Below are 19447 nucleotides of genomic sequence, written 5' to 3'. Positions count from 1 at the left end.
ACTACACTGGACTCTACCCATACTACACTGGACTCTACCCACACTACACTGGACTCTACCCACACTACACTGGACTCTACCCACACTACACTGGACTCTACCCACACTACACTGGACTCTTCCCACACTACACTGGACTCTAACCCCTCTTATCTTCTCTCTTAGAATCTTCTTTACTAAGAGAATGGAGACTGACATGAAGTCCAAACCAATGAAGAGACCAGGACAAAATTATACTTTTATAGAACAAACAGGTGATAATTAAAGAGAAATGTTGTTATTATAGACAGGTGTTGAATATAGATAAATGTTACTATTACATAACAGGTGATGAATATAGAGAAATGTTACTATTATAGAACAGGTGATGAATATAGAGAAATGTTACTATTATAGAACAGGTGATGAATATAGAGAAATGTTACTATTATAGAACAGGTGATGAATATAGAGAAATATTATTATAGAACAGGTGATGAATATAGATAAATGTTACTATTATATAACAGGTGATGAATATAGAGAAATGTTACTATTATAGAACAGGTGATGAATATAGAGAAATGTACTCACCTCCACCTTGTCCGAGGCTACAGTATACCAGTGTACTCAACAGCACTGAAACACACAGAGAGAACTATCACTATGGTACATGATGTAAACACTGAAACACACAAAGAGAACTATCACTATGGTACATGATGGAAACACTGAAACACACAGAGAGAACTATCACTATGGTACATGATGTTAACACTGAAACACGCAGAGATAACTATCACTATGGTACATGATGGAAACACTGAAACACACAGAGAGAACTATCACTATGGTACATGATGGAAACACTGAAACACACAGAGAGAACTATCACTATGGTACATGATGTAAACACTGAAACACACAGAGATAACTATCACTATGGTACATGATGGAAACACTGAAACACACAGGGAGAACTATCACTATGGTACATGATGTAAACACTGAAACACGCAGAGATAACTATCACTATGGTACATGATGTAAACACTGAGCTGTACCACAGATACTAACACAGACAATCATTTCCTTACGAGTGTATTGACGCATGTATGTGTTTATCTAAATAACATAATACAAATATCCCCAACCAAATCCTGCAGTTTAAGAGAGATCTGTTTTTCAATTAACATCACAAATTAATGATATATATAGATATTAAACCTTCATCTGAAGGTAACCAATACAAATTAATGGTAGTATGGAGATATATATAGATATTAACCCATACAAATGAATGGTAGTATGGAGATATATATATATAGATATTAACCCATATAAATGAATGGTAGTATGGAGATATATATAGATATTACACCTTCATCTGAAGGTAACCCATACAAATGAATGGTAGTATGGAGATATATATAGATATTAACCAATACAAATGAATGGTAGAATGGAGATATATATAGATATTAAACCTTCATCTGAAGGTAACCCATATAAATGAATGGTAGTATGGAGATATATATAGATATTAACCCATACAAATGAATGGTAGTATGGAGATATATATAGATATTAACCCATACAAATGAATGGTAGTATGGAGATATATATAGATATTAACCCATACAAATGAATGGTAGTATGGAGATATATATAGATATTAACCCATACAAATGAATGGTAGTATGGAGATATATATAGATATTAACCAATACAAATGAATGGTAGTATGGAGATATATATATATAGATATTAACCCTTATAAATGAATGGTAGTATGGAGATATATATAGATCTTAACCCATACAAATGAATGGTAGTATGGAGATATATATAGATATTAACCCATACAAATGAATGGTAGTATGGATATATATATAGATATTAACCCATATAAATGAATGGTAGTATGGAGATATATATAGATATTAACCCATACAAATGCATGGTAGTATGGAGATATATATATATAGATATTAACCCATACAAATGAATGGTAGTATGGAGATATATATAGATATTAACCCATACAAATGAATGGTAGTATGGAGATATATATAGATATTAAACCTTCATCTGAAGGTAACCAATACAAATGAATGGTAGTATGGAGATATATATAGATATTAACCCATATAAATGAATGGTAGTATGGAGATATATATAGATATTAACCCATATAAATGAATGGTAGTATGGAGATATATATAGATATTAAACCTTCATCTGAAGGTAACCAATACAAATGAATGGTAGTATGGAGATATATATAGATATTAACCCATACAAATGAATGGTAGTATGGAGATATATATATATAGATATTAACCCATATAAATGAATGGTAGTATGGAGATATATATAGATATTAACCCATACAAATGAATGGTAGTATGGAGATATATATAGATAGTAAACCTTCATCTGAAGGTAACCCATACAAATGAATGGTAGTATGGAGATATATATAGATATTAAACCTTCATCTGAAGGTAACCCATATAAATGAATGGTAGTATGGAGATATATATAGATATTAACCCATACAAATGAATGGTAGTATGGAGATATATATAGATATTAACCCATACAAATGAATGGTAGTATGGAGATATATATAGATATTAACCCATACAAATGAATGGTAGTATGGAGATGTATATAGATATTAACCCATATAAATGAATGGTAGTATGGAGATATATATAGATATTAACCCATACAAATGAATGGTAGTATGGAGATATATATAGATATTAACCCATATAAATGAATGGTAGTATGGAGATATATATAGATATTAACCAATACAAATGAATGGTAGTATGGAGATATATATAGATATTAACCCATACAAATGAATGGTAGTATGGAGATATATATATAGATATTAACCCATACAAATGAATGGTAGTATGGAGATATATATATAGATATTAACCCATATATGTTACGGTGCGTGAATGAGGACCCAAAAGCGAATTAACGTAAACAGAGCTTCTTTAATGACAAAACATAGGTAGGCTCAGATGGACCGGCAGATTCCGACAGGACAGGACAAGGTTGCAGCAAACATGACGATAGTCTGGTTCAGGCATGAATAACACAAACAAGAATCCGACAAAGACAGAAACAAAAACAGAGAGAGATATAGAGGACTAATCAGAGGGAAAAAGGGAACAGGTGGGAAAAGGGGTGACGAGGTAGTTAGGAGGAGACAAGGAACAGCTGGGGGAAAGAGGGGGAGTAAAGGTAACCTAAAACGACCTGCAGAGGGAGACAGGGTGAAGAGAAAGGACAGAAACAAGACACAACATGACAATACATGACAGTACCCCCCCACTCACCGAGCGCCTCCTGGCGCACTCGAGGAGGAAACCTGGCGGCAACGGAGGAAATCATCGATCAGCGCACGGTCCAGCACGTCCCGAGAGGGAACCCAACTCCTCTCCTCAGGACCGTACCCCTCCCAATCTACTAGGTACTGATGACCACGGCCCCGAGGACGCATGTCCAAAATCCTACGGACCCTGTAGATGGGTGCGCCCTCGACAAGGATGGGGGGGGGGGGGGGAGACGAGCGGGGGCGCGAAGAACGGGCTTGACACAGGAGACATGGAAGACCGGGTGGACGCGACGAAGATATCGCGGAAGAAGAAGTCGCACTGCGACAGGATTAATGATCTGAGAAATACGGAACGGACCAATGAACCGCGGGGTCAACTTGCGAGAAGCGGTCTTAAGGGGAAGGTTCTGAGTGGAGAGCCAAACTCTCTGACCGCGACAATATCTAGGACTCTTAGTTCTACGCTTATTAGCAGCTCTCACAGTCTGCGCCCTATAACGGCAAAGTGCAGACCTGACCCTCTTCCAGGTGCGCTCGCAACGTTGGACAAAAGCCTGAGCGGAGGGGACGCTGGACTCGGCGAACTGAGATGAGAACAGCGGAGGCTGGTACCCGAGGCTACTCTGAAAAGGAGATAGCCCGGTCGCAGACGAAGGAAGCGAGTTGTGGGCGTATTCTGCCCAGGGGAGCTGTTCTGACCAAGACGCAGGGTTGCGAAAAGAAAGACTGCGTAAGATGCGACCAATAGTCTGATTGGCCCGTTCTGCTTGACCGTTAGACTGGGGGTGAAAGCCGGAAGAGAGACTGACGGAAGCCCCAATCAAACGGCAAAACTCCCTCCAAAATTGAGACGTGAATTGCGGACCTCTGTCCGAAACGACGTCTGACGGAAGGCCATGAATTCTGAAAACATTCTCGATGATGATTTGTGCCGTCTCTTTAGCAGAAGGAAGCTTAGCAAGGGGAATAAAATGAGCCGCCTTAGAGAACCTGTCGACAACCGTAAGAATAACAGTCTTCCCCGCTGACGAAGGCAGTCCGGTGACAAAATCTAAGGCGATGTGAGACCACGGTCGAGAGGGAATGGGAAGCGGCCTGAGACGGCCGGCAGGAGGGGAGTTACCGGACTTAGTCTGCGCGCAGACCGAACAAGCAGCCACGAAGCGACGCGTGTCATGCTCCCGGGTGGGCCACCAAAAACGCTGGCGAATGGAAGCAAGCGTACCCCGAACGCCAGGGTGGCCGGCTAACTTGGCAGAGTGAGCCCACTGAAGAATGGCCAGACGAGTAGGAACGGGAACGAAAAGAAGGTTCCTAGGACAAGCGCGCGGCGACGGAGTTTGAGTGAGTGCTTGCTTTACCTGCCTCTCAATTCCCCAGACAGTCAACCCGACAACACGCCCCTCAGGGAGAATCCCCTCGGGGTCAGTGGAGGCTACTGAAGAACTGAAGAGACGAGATAAAGCATCAGGCTTGGTGTTCTTAGAGCCCGGACGATAAGAAATCACGAACTCGAAACGAGCGAAAAACAGCGCCCAGCGCGCCTGACGCGCATTAAGTCGTTTGGCAGAACGGATGTACTCAAGGTTCCTATGGTCAGTCCAAACGACAAAAGGAACGGTCTCCCCCTCCAACCACTGTCGCCATTCGCCTAGGGCTAAGCGGATGGCGAGCAGTTCGCGGTTTCCCACATCATAGTTACGTTCCGACGGCGACAGGCGATGAGAAAAATACGCGCAAGGGTGGACCTTGTCGTCAGAGAGGGAGCGCTGAGAAAGTATGGCTCCCACGCCCACCTCTGACGCGTCAACCTCGACAACGAACTGTCTAGTGACGTCAGGTGTAACAAGGATAGGTGCGGATGTAAAACGATTCTTGAGGAGATCAAAAGCTCCCTGGGAGGAAACGGACCACTTAAAGCACGTCTTGACAGAAGTAAGGGCTGTGAGAGGAGCTGCCACCTGACCGAAATTACGGATGAAACGACGATAGAAGTTCGCGAAGCCGAGAAAGCGCTGCAGCTCGACGCGTGACTTAGGGACGGGCCAATCAATGACAGCTTGGACTTTAGCGGGATCCATCTTAATGCCTTCAGCGGAAATAACGGAACCGAGAAATGTGACGGAGGAGGCATGAAAAGAGCACTTCTCAGCCTTCACAAAAAGACAATTCTCTAAAAGGCGCTGGAGGACACGTCGAACGTGCTGAACATGAATCTGGAGTGACGGTGAAAAAATCAGGATATCGTCAAGGTAAACGAAAACAAAGATGTTCAGCATGTCTCTCAGGACATCATTGACTAATGCCTGAAAGACAGCTGGAGCGTTAGCGAGGCCGAAAGGAAGAACCCGGTATTCAAAGTGCCCTAACGGAGTGTTAAACGCCGTCTTCCACTCGTCCCCCTCCCTGATGCGCACGAGATGGTAAGCGTTACGAAGGTCCAACTTAGTGAAAAACCTGGCTCCCTGCAGGATCTCGAAGGCTGAAGACATAAGAGGAAGCGGATAACGATTCTTCACTGTTATGTCATTCAGCCCTCGATAATCTATGCAGGGGCGCAGGGACCCGTCCTTCTTCTTAACAAAAAAAAACCCTGCTCCGGCGGGAGAGGAGGAGGGGACTATGGTACCGGCGGCAAGAGCTACAGACAAATAATCTTCGAGAGCCTTACGTTCGGGAGCCGACAGAGAGTATAGTCTACCCCGGGGGGAGTGGTTCCCAGAAGGAGATCAATACTACAATCATACGACCGGTGTGGAGGAAGAGAGGTGGCCCTGGACCGACTGAACACCGTGCGCAGATCGTGATATTCCTCTGGCACCCCTGTCAAATCACCAGGCTCCTCCTGTGAAGAAGAGACAGAGGAAAGAGGAGGGATAGCAGACATTAAACATTTCACATGACAAGAGATGTTCCAGGAGAGGATAGAATTACTAGACCAATTAATGGAAGGATTATGACAAACTAGCCAGGGATGGCCCAAAACAACAGGTGTAAAAGGTGAACGAAAAATTAAAAAAGAAATGGTTTCGCTATGATTACCAGAAACAGTGAGGGTTAAAGGTAGCGTCTCACGCTGAATCCTGGGGAGAGGACTACCATCCAGGGCGAACAAGGCCGTGGACTCCCTTAACTGTCTGAGAGGAATGTCATGTTCCCGAGCCCAGGTCTCGTCCATAAAACAGCCCTCCGCCCCAGAGTCTATTAAGGCACTGCAGGAAGCTGACGAACCGGTCCAGCGTAGATGGACCGACAAGGTAGTGCAGGATCTTGAAGGAGAGACAGGAGTAGTAGCGCTCACCAGTAGCCCTCCGCTTACTGATGAGCTCTGGCTTTTACTGGACATGAAGTGACAAAATGACCAGCAGAACCGCAATAGAGACAGAGGCGGTTGGTGATTCTCCGTTCCCTCTCCTTAGTCGAGATGCGGATACCTCCCAGCTGCATAGGCTCAGCACCCGAGCCGGCAGAGGAAGATGGTAGTGATGCGGAGAGGGGGGCAACGGAGAACGCGAGCTCCTTTCCACGAGCTCGGTGACGAAGATCAACCCGTCGCTCAATGCGAATAGCGAGTTCAATCAAGGAATCCACGCTGGAAGGAACCTCCCGGGAGAGAATCTCATCCTTTACCTCTGCGCGGAGACCCTCCAGAAAACGAGCGAGCAAAGCCGGCTCGTTCCAGCCACTGGAGGCAGCAAGAGTGCGAAACTCGATAGAGTAGTCTGTTATGGATCGATTACCTTGACATAGGGAAGACAGGGCCCTGGAAGCCTCCTCCCCAAAAACAGATCGATCAAAAACCCGTATCATCTCCTCCTTAAAGTCCTGATACTGGTTAGTACACTCAGCCCTTGCCTCCCAGATTGCCGTGCCCCACTCACGAGCCCGTCCAGTAAGGAGAGATATGACGTAGGCGACACGAGCAGTGCTCCTGGAGTAAGTGTTGGGCTGGAGAGAAAACACAATATCACACTGGGTGAGGAACGAGCGGCATTCAGTGGGCTCCCCAGAGTAACACGGCGGGTTATTGATTCTGGGCTCCGGAGATTCAAAAGCCCTGGAAGTGGCCGGTGGATCGAGGCGGAGATGGTGAACCTGTTCTGTGAGGTTGGAGACTTGGGTGGCCAGGGTCTCAACGGCATGTCGAGCAGCAGACAATTCCTGCTCGTGTCTGCCTAGCATCGCTCCCTGGATCTCGACGGCTGAGTGGAGAGGCTCCGAAGTCGCTGGGTCCATTCTTGGTCGGATTCTTCTGTTACGGTGCGTGAATGAGGACCCAAAAGCGAATTAACGTAAACAGAGCTTCTTTAATGACAAAACATAGGTAGGCTCAGATGGACCGGCAGATTCCGACAGGACAGGACAAGGTTGCAGCAAACATGACGATAGTCTGGTTCAGGCATGAATAACACAAACAAGAATCCGACAAAGACAGAAACAAAAACAGAGAGAGATATAGAGGACTAATCAGAGGGAAAAAGGGAACAGGTGGGAAAAGGGGTGACGAGGTAGTTAGGAGGAGACAAGGAACAGCTGGGGGAAAGAGGGGGAGTAAAGGTAACCTAAAACGACCTGCAGAGGGAGACAGGGTGAAGAGAAAGGACAGAAACAAGACACAACATGACAATACATGACAATATAAATGAATGGTAGTATGGAGATATATATAGGTATTAACCTATATAAATGAATGGTAGTATGGAGATATATATAGATATTAAACCTTCATCTGAAGGTAACCCATACAAATGAATGGTAGTATGGAGATATATATAGATATTAACCCATACAAATGAATGGTAGTATGGAGATATATATAGATATTAACCCATATAAATGAATGGTAGTATGGAGATATATATAGATATTAACCCATACAAATGAATGGTAGTATGGAGATATATATAGATATTAACCCATACAAATGAATGGTAGTATGGAGATATATATAGATATTAACCCATACAAATGAATGGTAGTATGGAGATATATATAGATATTAACCCATACAAATGAATGGTAGTATGGAGATATATATATAGATATTAACCCATATAAATGAATGGTAGTATGGAGATATATATAGATATTAACCCATACAAATGAAAGGAAGTATGAAGGTAGTTTTGGGGGTCAAACATGTGTTCAAAAAACAAAAATGTTTCCTGTTTTCTTATATCTCCTAGATACAGAACAGACACTACTATATTTTATGATTTATTTTTTTACTATTTTTTGCCATTTATGAATGTGTTATTCAATGTGTTTGTGCTGTAGTCGTGAATGCCAAATTCAATATTTGGCACGGGACAATTTTATTGTCGTTACCTTACTGTAACGTCTGCTTCCAGCTCACACTCTCAAACACATAGATCCCCTGAACGCAGCTCACTCTCCAGATCCCAATCACCTGAATTCTGATCCCCTGTTCACACACCTGTATGTCATGATCACACACTATTTAGTTCAGTTCTTTGCACTTCATCATTGTGAGGTATTGTTTGTTTAGTGATCATCATTTGTGACATCTTTTCGGAGCTCTGTGTTTCCCGTATTTGAATCCTCCCGTGTATGATAGTTTTCTCACTAACGACACCTTTTGACTATTCTCTGCCTGTACTTTAGCCTATCGGATCTCCCTATTGCCTGATCTCCCGGTCTACGTTACTAGCCTTTTCCCTGCCTGTACTGTTGCCTTTTTGGACCCCCTGTGTATGACCTTCTGCCTGCTACCTGCATCCTCCTCCGGTTCTTTTCAATAAACACCTGCTGCGCTCTGCTCTTGAAGCTCTGTGTCTCCCATCGTGTTCATTACACTTACAGTGAAATGCTTACTTACAAGCCCTTAACCAACAATGCAGTTTTTTAAAGAAAAATACATGTAAAGTAAAAAAAATAGATAAGTAATAAATAAAAGTAACACATAAGTAAATAACAATATCGAGGCTACATACAGGGGGGTACTGGTACAGAGTCAATGTGGAGGCTATATACATGGGGTACTGGTACAGAGTCAATGTGGAGGCTATATACAGGGGGGTACTGGTACAGAGTCAATGTGGAGGCTATATACATGGGGTACTGGTACAGAGTCAATGTGGAGGCTATATACAGGGGGGTACCAGTACAGAGTCAATGTGGAGGCTATATACAGGGGGGTACTGGTACAGAGTCAATGTGGAGGTTATATACAGGGGGTACCGGTACAGAGTCAATGTGGAGGCTATATACAGGGGGGTACCAGTACAGAGTCAATGTGGAGGCTATATACAGGGGGTACCGGTACAGAGTCAATGTGGAGGCTATATACAGGGGGGTACCAGTACAGAGTCAATGTGGAGGTTATATACAGGGGGTACCGGTACAGAGTCAATGTGGAGGCTATATACAGGGGGTACCGGTACAGAGTCAATGTGGAGGCTATATACAGGGGGTACCGGTACAGAGTCAATGTGGAGGCTATATACAGGGGGGTACCGGTACAGAGTCAATGTGGAGGTTATATACAGGGGGTACCGGTACAGAGTCAATGTGGAGGCTATATACAGGGGGTACCGGTACAGAGTCAATGTGGAGGCTATATACAGGGGGTACCGGTACAGAGTCAATGTGGAGGCTATATACAGGGGGTACCGGTACAGAGTCAATGTGGAGGCTATATACAGGGGGGTACCGGTACAGAGTCAATGTGGAGGCTATATACAGGGGGTACCAGTACAGAGTCAATGTGGAGGCTATATACAGGGGGTACCGGTACAGAGTCAATGTGGAGGCTATATACAGGGGGTACCGGTACAGAGTCAATGTGGAGGCTATATACAGGGGGTACCGGTACAGAGTCAATGTGGAGGCTACATACAGGGGGTACCGGTACAGAGTCAATGTGGAGACTACATACAGGGTGTACCGGTACAGAGTCAATGTGGAGGCTATATACAGGGGGTTACCGGTACAGAGTCAATGTGGAGGCTATATACAGGGGGTACCGGTACAGAGTCAATGTGGAGGCTATATACAGGGGGTACCGGTACAGAGTCAATGTGGAGGCTATATACAGGGGGTACCAGTACAGAGTCAATGTGGAGGCTATATACAGGGGGTACCGGTACAGAGTCAATGTGGAGGTTATATACAGGGTATTACGGTACAGAGTCAATGTGGAGGCTATATACAGGGGGTACCGGTACAGAGTCAATGTGGAGGCTATATACCGGGTATTACGGTACAGAGTCAATGTGGAGGCTATATACAGGGGGTACCGGTACAGAGTCAATGTGGAGGTTATATACAGGGTATTACGGTACAGAGTCAATGTGGAGGCTATATACAGGGGGTACCGGTACAGAGTCAATGTGGAGGCTATATACAGGGGGTACCGGTACAGAGTCAATGTGGAGGCTATATACAGGGTATTACGGTACAGAGTCAATGTGGAGGCTATATACAGGGGGTACCGGTACAGAGTCAATGTGGAGGTTATATACAGGGTATTACGGTACAGAGTCAATGTGGAGGCTATATACAGGGGGTACCGGTACAGAGTCAATGTGGAGGCTATATACAGGGTATTACGGTACAGAGTCAATGTGGAGGCTATATACAGGGGGTACCGGTACAGAGTCAATGTGGAGGCTATATACAGGGGGTACCGGTACAGAGTCAATGTGGAGGTTATATACAGGGGGTACCAGTACAGAGTAAATGTGGAGGCTACATACAGGGGGTACCGGTACAGAGTCAATGTGGAGGCTATATACAGGGGGTACCGGTACAGAGTCAATGTGGAGGTTATATACAGGGGGTACCGGTACAGAGTCAATGTGGAGGGTATATACAGGGGGTACCGGTACAGAGTCAATGTGGAGACTATATACAGGGGGTACCGGTACAGAGTCAATGTGGAGACTATATACAGGGGGTACCGGTACAGAGTCAATAAGGAGGCTATATACAGGGGATACCAGTACAGAGTCAATGTGGAGGCTATATACAGGGGGTACCGGTACAGAGTCAATGTGGAGGTTATATACAGGGGGTACCGGTACAGAGTCAATGTGGAGGCTATATACAGGGGGTACCAGTACAGAGTCAATGTGGAGGCTATATACAGGGGTACCGGTACAGAGTCAATGTGAAGGCTATATACAGGGGTACCGGTACAGAGTCAATGTGGAGGCTATATACATGGGGTACTGGTACAGAGTCAATGTGGAGGCTATATACAGGGGGTACCGGTACAGAGTCAATGTGGAGGCTATATACAGGGGGTACTGGTACAGAGTCAATGTGGAGGCTATATACAGGGGGTACTGGTACATGGTAAGCTTATTTCGTGACATTTAAAAAAAATCTGACACAGCGGTTGCATTTAGAACCAGTGTATCTTTAATTATATGTAAAACATGTATCTTTCGTCAAAGTTTATGATGAGTATTTCTGTTATTTGACGTGGCTTTCTATAATTACTCCGTATATTTTGGAGGCATTTCTGAACATGGCGCCAATGTAAACCGAGATTTGTGGATATAAATATGCATATTATCGAACAAAACATAAATGTATTGTGTAGCATGATGCCATATGAGTGTCATCTGATGAAGATTATCAAAGGTTAGTAGTTAATTTTATCTAATCTAATTCTGCTTTTGTGACTGTAACTTTGGCTTTTTTGTGTGCTTTTTTGGATTTGGTGGTGATCTAACATAAATATATGTTGTGTTTTCGCTGTAAAACATTTTAAAAATCGGAAATGAAATGTTTATCTTTCATTTGCTGTATTGGACTTGTTAATGTGTGAAAGTTAAATATTTCCCAAAAATATTTTTGAATATCCCGCGCTGCCTTTTCAGCGGAATTCTGGCGGGGGTTCCGCTAGCGGAGCCTATGTCCCAGCTTGGAAAATTCCCCAAAATGATGTTATGGCTTTGAAGCTTCTAATAGGCTAATTGACATAATTTGAGTCAATTGGAGGTGTACCTGTTGTTGTATTTCAAGGCCTACCCTCAAACTCAGTTCCTCTTTTCTTGACATCATGAGAAAATCAAAAGAAATCAGCCAAGACCTCAGAAAAACAGAAAGAAAATTGTAGACCTACACAAGCCTGGTTCATCCTTGGGAGAAATTTCCAAACGCCTGAAGGTACCAGGTTCATCTGTACAAACAATAGTATGCAAATATAAACACCATGGGACCACGCAGCCGACATACTGCTCAGTTCTGTCCCCTAGTGATGAACGTACTTTGGTGCGAAAAGTGCAAACAATCCCAGAACAACAGCAAAGGACCTTGTGAAGATGCTGGAGGAAAAAGGTACAAAGGTATTTATATCCACAGTAAACGAGTCCTACATTGAGATAACCTGAAAGGCCACTCAGCAAGGAAGAAGCCACTGCTCCAAAACCGTCATAAAAAAGCCAGACTATGGTTTGCAAGTACACTTGCAGGACAAAGACTGTACTTTTTGGAGAAATCTCCTCTGGTCTGATGAAACAAAATGAAAACTGTTGGGCTAAAATGACCGTTGTTATGTTTGGAGGAAAAAGGGGAGGCTTGCAAGCCAAAGAACACCATCCCAACCATGAAGCACGGGGGTGGCAGCATCATGTTGTGGGGGTGCTTTGCGCAGGATGGACTGGTGCACTTCACTCAATAGATGGCACCATGAGGAACAAAAATTATGTGGAAATATTGAAGCAGCATCTCAAGACATCAGTCAGGAAGTTAAAGCTAGGTCGCAAATGGGTCTTCCAAATGGACAATGACCCCAAGCATACTTCCAAAGTTGTGGCGTAATGGCTTAAGGACAACAAAGTCAAGGTACTGGAGTGACCATCACAAATCCCTGACCTCAATCCTGTAGAAAATGTGTGGGCAGAACTGTAAAAGCGTGTGCGAGCCACGAGGCCTACAAACCTGGATCAGTTACACCAGCTCTGTCAGGAGGAATGGGCCAAAATTCACCCAACTTTTGACCCAAAAGTTTAACAATTTAAAGGCAATGCTACCAAATACTAATTGAGTGTATGTAAACTTCTGACCCACTGGGAATGTGATGAAAGTAATACAAGTTTAAATAAATCATTCTCTCTACTATTATTCTGACATTTCACATTCTTAAAATTAAGTGGGGATCCTAACTGACCTAAGAAGGAATTTGTACTATAATTAAATATCAGTAATTGTGAAAAACTAAGTTTTTAAATGTATTTGGCTAAGGTGTATGTAAACTTCCGACTTCAACTGTATATTAAACCAGACAGATATTAAACTACTGTAATTAGCTATTCAACTATTCAGATCTTAAACTATACCGATACTAAACTACTGTTTGTAGCAAATACACTTTCAGATCTTAAACTATACAGATATTAAACAATATAGATATTAAACCATATTGATATTAAAATATATAGCTATTAAACTATATAGATATTAAACCATATAGATATTAAACCATATAGATATTAAACTATACAGTTCTTAAACTTGATAGATTTTAAACCATGTAGATATTAAACCATTTAGATTGTCACGTCACCACCTGTTCGGGTGGTGCTCGGCAGTCGTCGTTTCTGTTTATTAGTTGCACCTGTGTTTAGTTTAGGCTGATTGGTTGGGCTTTATTTACCAGCCGGCCCGCCTGCTGGTTGTGCATGATTATTTCAGTGTCCCCCGGGGCATTTGTTCGGGTTGGCGTCTGTTCACAGTTGTGGTGCATTAAAAAGTAGCAATACCCTGAACTCTCTGCTTCCTACGCGTGACTTCTCACCCACTACACCCCGGGCATTACATAGATAATAAACTATACACATAGATATTAAACCATATAGATATTAAACTATATAGATATTAAACCATATAGATATTAAACCATACAGATATTAAACCATATAAATAATAAACCATACAGATATTAAACCATACAGATATTAAACATACAAATAATAAACCATACAGATATTAAACTAAATAGATATTAAACAACACAGATATTAAACATATAGATATTAAACTATATAGATATTAAACATATAGATATTAAACCATACAGATATTAAACTATATAGATATTAAACTACATAGATATTAAACCATATTAAACTATATAGATATTAAACTATACAGATATTAAACTATAGAGATATTAACTATACAGATATTAAACCATATAGATATTCAACTATACAGATATTAAACTATATAGATATTAAACTATATAGATATTAAACCATATTAAACTATATAGATATTAAACTATACAGATATTAAACTATAGAGATATTAACTATACAGATATTAAACCATATAGATATTCAACTATACAGATATTAAACTATATAGATATTAACTATACAGAAATTAAACCATATAGATATTCAACTATACAGATATTAAACCATATAGATATTAAACCATATAGATATTAAACCATATAGATATTGAACTATATAGATATTAAACCAAATATATATACTAAAATATGTAGATATGAAATAATGTAGATATTGAACTATATAGATATGAAATTATACCAAAAATAAACCAGACAGATATTAAATTATATAGATATTTAACTATATAGATATTAAACTATATAGATATTAAACTATATAGATATTAAACCATATAGATATTAAACCAAATAGATATTAAACTATATAGATATTAAACTATATAGATATTAAACCATATAGATATTAAACCAAATAGATATTAAACCAAATAGATATCAAACCATACAGATATTATACCAAATAGATATTAAACTATATAGATATTAAACTATATAGATATTAAACCATATAAATAATAAACCAAATAGATATCAAACCATACAGATATTAAACCAAATATATATTAAACTATATAGATATTAAACTATATAGATATTAAACCATATAGATATTAAACCAAATAGATATTAAACCAAATAGATATTAAACCATACAGATATTAAACCAAATAGATATTAAACCAAATAGATATTAACACACACACAGAGAGAGAGTACTTACAGAGCTGCCAGCAGAGTGCTGTGAGTTCCATCCTGTCTTGATGCTGAGTGAGACTGTGTGATCTCCAGTTATAGACTTATAGACCATCCTCCTCCTCCTTCATGTTCTTGCCACACACAAGACCCTGCTGACGATGTGACAGAAACAGAGGAAGAGAAAGTAGATTATTTTGTTATACTTCCTCTACCAATGTACACTGCTCAAAAAAATAAAGGGAACACTAAAATAACACATCCTAGATCTGAATGAATGAAATATTCTTATTAAATATTTTTTTCTTTACATAGTTGAATGTGCTGACAACAAAATCACACAAAAATGAGCAATGGAAATCAAATTTATCAACCCATGGAGGTCTGGATTTGGAGTCACACTCAAAATTAAAGTGGAAAACCACACTACAGGCTGATCCAACTTTGATGTAATGTCCTTAAAACAAGTCAAAATGAGGCTCAGTAGTGTGTGTGGCCTCCACGTGCCTGTATGACCTTCCTACAACGCCTGGGCATGCTCCTGATGAGGTGGCGGATGGTCTCCTGAGGGATCTCCTCCCAGACCTGGACTAAAGCATCCGCCAACTCCTGGACAGTCTGTGGTGCAATGTGGCGTTGGTGGATGGAGCGAGACATGATGTTCCAGATGTGCTCAATTGGATTCAGGTCTGGGGAACGGGTGGGCCAGTCCATAGCAACAATGCCTTCCTCTTGCAGGAACTGCTGACACACTCCAGCCACATGAGGTTTAGCATTGTCTTGCATTGGGAGGAACCCAGGGCCAACCGCACCAGCATATGGTCTCACAAGGGGTCTGAGGATCTTATCTCGGTACCTAATGGCAGTCAGGCTACATCTGGCGAGCACATGGAGGGCTGTGCGGCCCCCCAAAGAAATGCCACCCCACACCATGACTGACCCACCGCCAAACCGGTCATGCTGGAGGATGTTGCAGGCAACAGAACGTTCGCCACGGCATCTCCAGACTCTGTCCCGTCTGTCACATGTGCTCAGTGTGAACCTGCTTTCATCTGTGAAGAGCACAGGGCGCCAGTGGCGAATTTGCAAATCTTGGTGTTCTCTGGCAAATGCCAAACGTCCTGCACGGTGTTGGGCTGTAAGCACAACCCCCACCTGTGGACGTCGGGCCCTCATACCACCCTCATGGATTCTGTTTCTGACCGTTTGAGCAGACACATGCACATTTGTGGCCTGCTGGAGGTCATTTTGCAGGGCTCTGGCAGTGCTCCTCCTGCTCCTCCTGCTCTTCCTTGCACAAAGGTGGAGGTAGCGGTCCTGCTGCTGGGTTGTTGCCCTCCTACGGTCTTCTCCACGTCTCCTGAGATACTGGCTTGTCTCCTGGTAGCGCCTCCATGCTCTGGACACTACGCTGACAGACACAGCAAACCTTCTTGCCACAGCTCGCATTGATGTGCCATCCTGGATGAGCTGCACTACCTGAGCCACTTGTGTGGGTTGTAGACTCTGTCACATGCTACCACTAGAGTGAAAGCACCGCCAGCATTCAAAGTGACCAAAACATCAGCCAGGAAGCATAGGAACTGAGAAGTGGTCTTTAGTCACCACCTGCAGAACCACTCCTTTATTGGGGGTGTCTTGCTAATTGCCTATAATTCCCACCTGTTGTGTATTCCATTTGCACAACAGCATGTGAAATTTATTGTCAATCAGTGTTGCTTCCTAAGTGGACAGTTTGATTTCACAGAAGTGTTATTGACTTGGAGTTACATTATGTTGTTTAAGTGTTCCCTTTATTTTTTTGAGCAGTGTATATTAACAGGTCTCTCCAGGATCACAGCTCCAGCTCAATATAATATATAAACATCATGTATAAACAGGTCTCTCCAGGATCACAGCTCCATCTGTATATAATATATAAACATCATGTATAAACAGGTCTCTCCAGGATCACAGCTCCAGCTGTATATAATATATAAACATCATATATAAACAGGTCACTCCAGGATCACAGCTCCAGCTCAATATAATATATAAACATCATGTATAAACAGGTCTCTCCAGGATCACAGCTCCATCTGTATATAATATATAAACATCATGTATAAACAGGTCTCTCCAGGATCACAGCTCCAGCTGTATATAATATATAAACATCATATATAAACAGGTCTCTCCAGGATCACAGCTCCAGCTGTATATAATATATAAACATCATATATAAACAGGCCTCTCCAGGATCACAGCTCCAGCTGTATATAATATATAAACAGGTCTCTCCAGGATCACAACTCCAGCTGTATATAATATATAAACATCATATATAAACAGGTCTCTCCAGGATCACAGCTCCAGCTGTATATAATATATAAACAGGTCTCTCCAGGATCACAGCTCCAGCTGTATATAATATATAAACAGGTCTCTCCAGGATCACAGCTCCAGCTGTATATAATATATAAACAGGACTCTCCAGGATCACAGCTCCATCTGTATATAATATATAAACAGGCCTCTCCAGGATCACAGCTCCAGCTGTATATAATATATAAACAGGTCTCTTCAGGATCACAGCTCCAGCTGTATATAATATATAAACATCATATATAAACAGGTCTCTCCAGGATCACAACTCCAGCTGTATATAATATATAAACATCATGTATAAACAGGTCTCTCCAGGATCACAGCTCCAGCTGTATATAATATATAAACATCATATATAAACAGGTCTCTCCAGGATCACAGCTCCAGCTGTATATAATATATAAACAGGTCTCTCCAGGATCACAGCTCCAGCTGTATATAATATATAAACAGGTCTCTCCAGGATCACAGCTCCAGCTCAATATAATATATAAACATCATGTATAAACAGGTCTCTCCAGGATCACAGCTCCATCTGTATATAATATATAAACATCATGTATAAACAGGTCTCTCCAGGATCACAGCTCCAGCTGTATATAATATATAAACATCATATATAAACAGGTCTCTCCAGGATCACAGCTCCAGCTGTATATAATATATAAACATCATATATAAACAGGCCTCTCCAGGATCACAGCTCCAGCTGTATATAATATATAAACAGGTCTCTCCAGGATCACAACTCCAGCTGTATATAATATATAAACATCATATATAAACAGGTCTCTCCAGGATCACAGCTCCAGCTGTATATAATATATAAACAGGTCTCTCCAGGATCACAGCTCCAGCTGTATATAATATATAAACAGGTCTCTCCAGGATCACAGCTCCAGCTGTATATAATATATAAACAGGACTCTCCAGGATCACAGCTCCATCTGTATATAATATATAAACAGGCCTCTCCAGGATCACAGCTCCAGCTGTATATAATATATAAACAGGTCTCTTCAGGATCACAGCTCCAGCTGTATATAATATATAAACATCATATATAAACAGGTCTCTCCAGGATCACAACTCCAGCTGTATATAATATATAAACATCATGTATAAACAGGTCTCTCCAGGATCACAGCTCCAGCTGTATATAATATATAAACATCATATATAAACAGGTCTCTCCAGGATCACAGCTCCAGCTGTATATAATATATAAACATCATATATAAACAGGTCTCTCCAGGATCACAGCTCCAGCTGTATATAATATATAAACATCATATATAAACAGGCCTCTCCAGGATCACAGCTCCAGCTGTATATAATATATAAACAGGTCTCTCCAGGATCACAACTCCAGCTGTATATAATATATAAACATCATATATAAACAGGTCTCTCCAGGATCACAGCTCCAGCTGTATATAATATATAAACAGGTCTCTCCAGGATCACAGCTCCAGCTGTATATAATATATAAACAGGTCTCTCCAGGATCACAGCTCCAGCTGTATATAATATATAAACATCATATATAAACAGGTCTCTCCAGGATCACAGCTCCATCTGTATATAATATATAAACAGGCCTCTCCAGGATCACAGCTCCAGCTGTATATAATATATAAACAGGTCTCTTCAGGATCACAGCTCCAGCTGTATATAATATATAAACATCATATATAAACAGGTCTCTCCAGGATCACAACTCCAGCTGTATATAATATATAAACATCATATAT

This window comes from Oncorhynchus mykiss, chromosome 9, assembly GCF_013265735.2.
Source record: "Oncorhynchus mykiss isolate Arlee chromosome 9, USDA_OmykA_1.1, whole genome shotgun sequence".
NCBI lineage: Eukaryota > Metazoa > Chordata > Actinopteri > Salmoniformes > Salmonidae > Oncorhynchus > Oncorhynchus mykiss.
Note: the sequence above shows the minus strand (reverse complement) of the source record.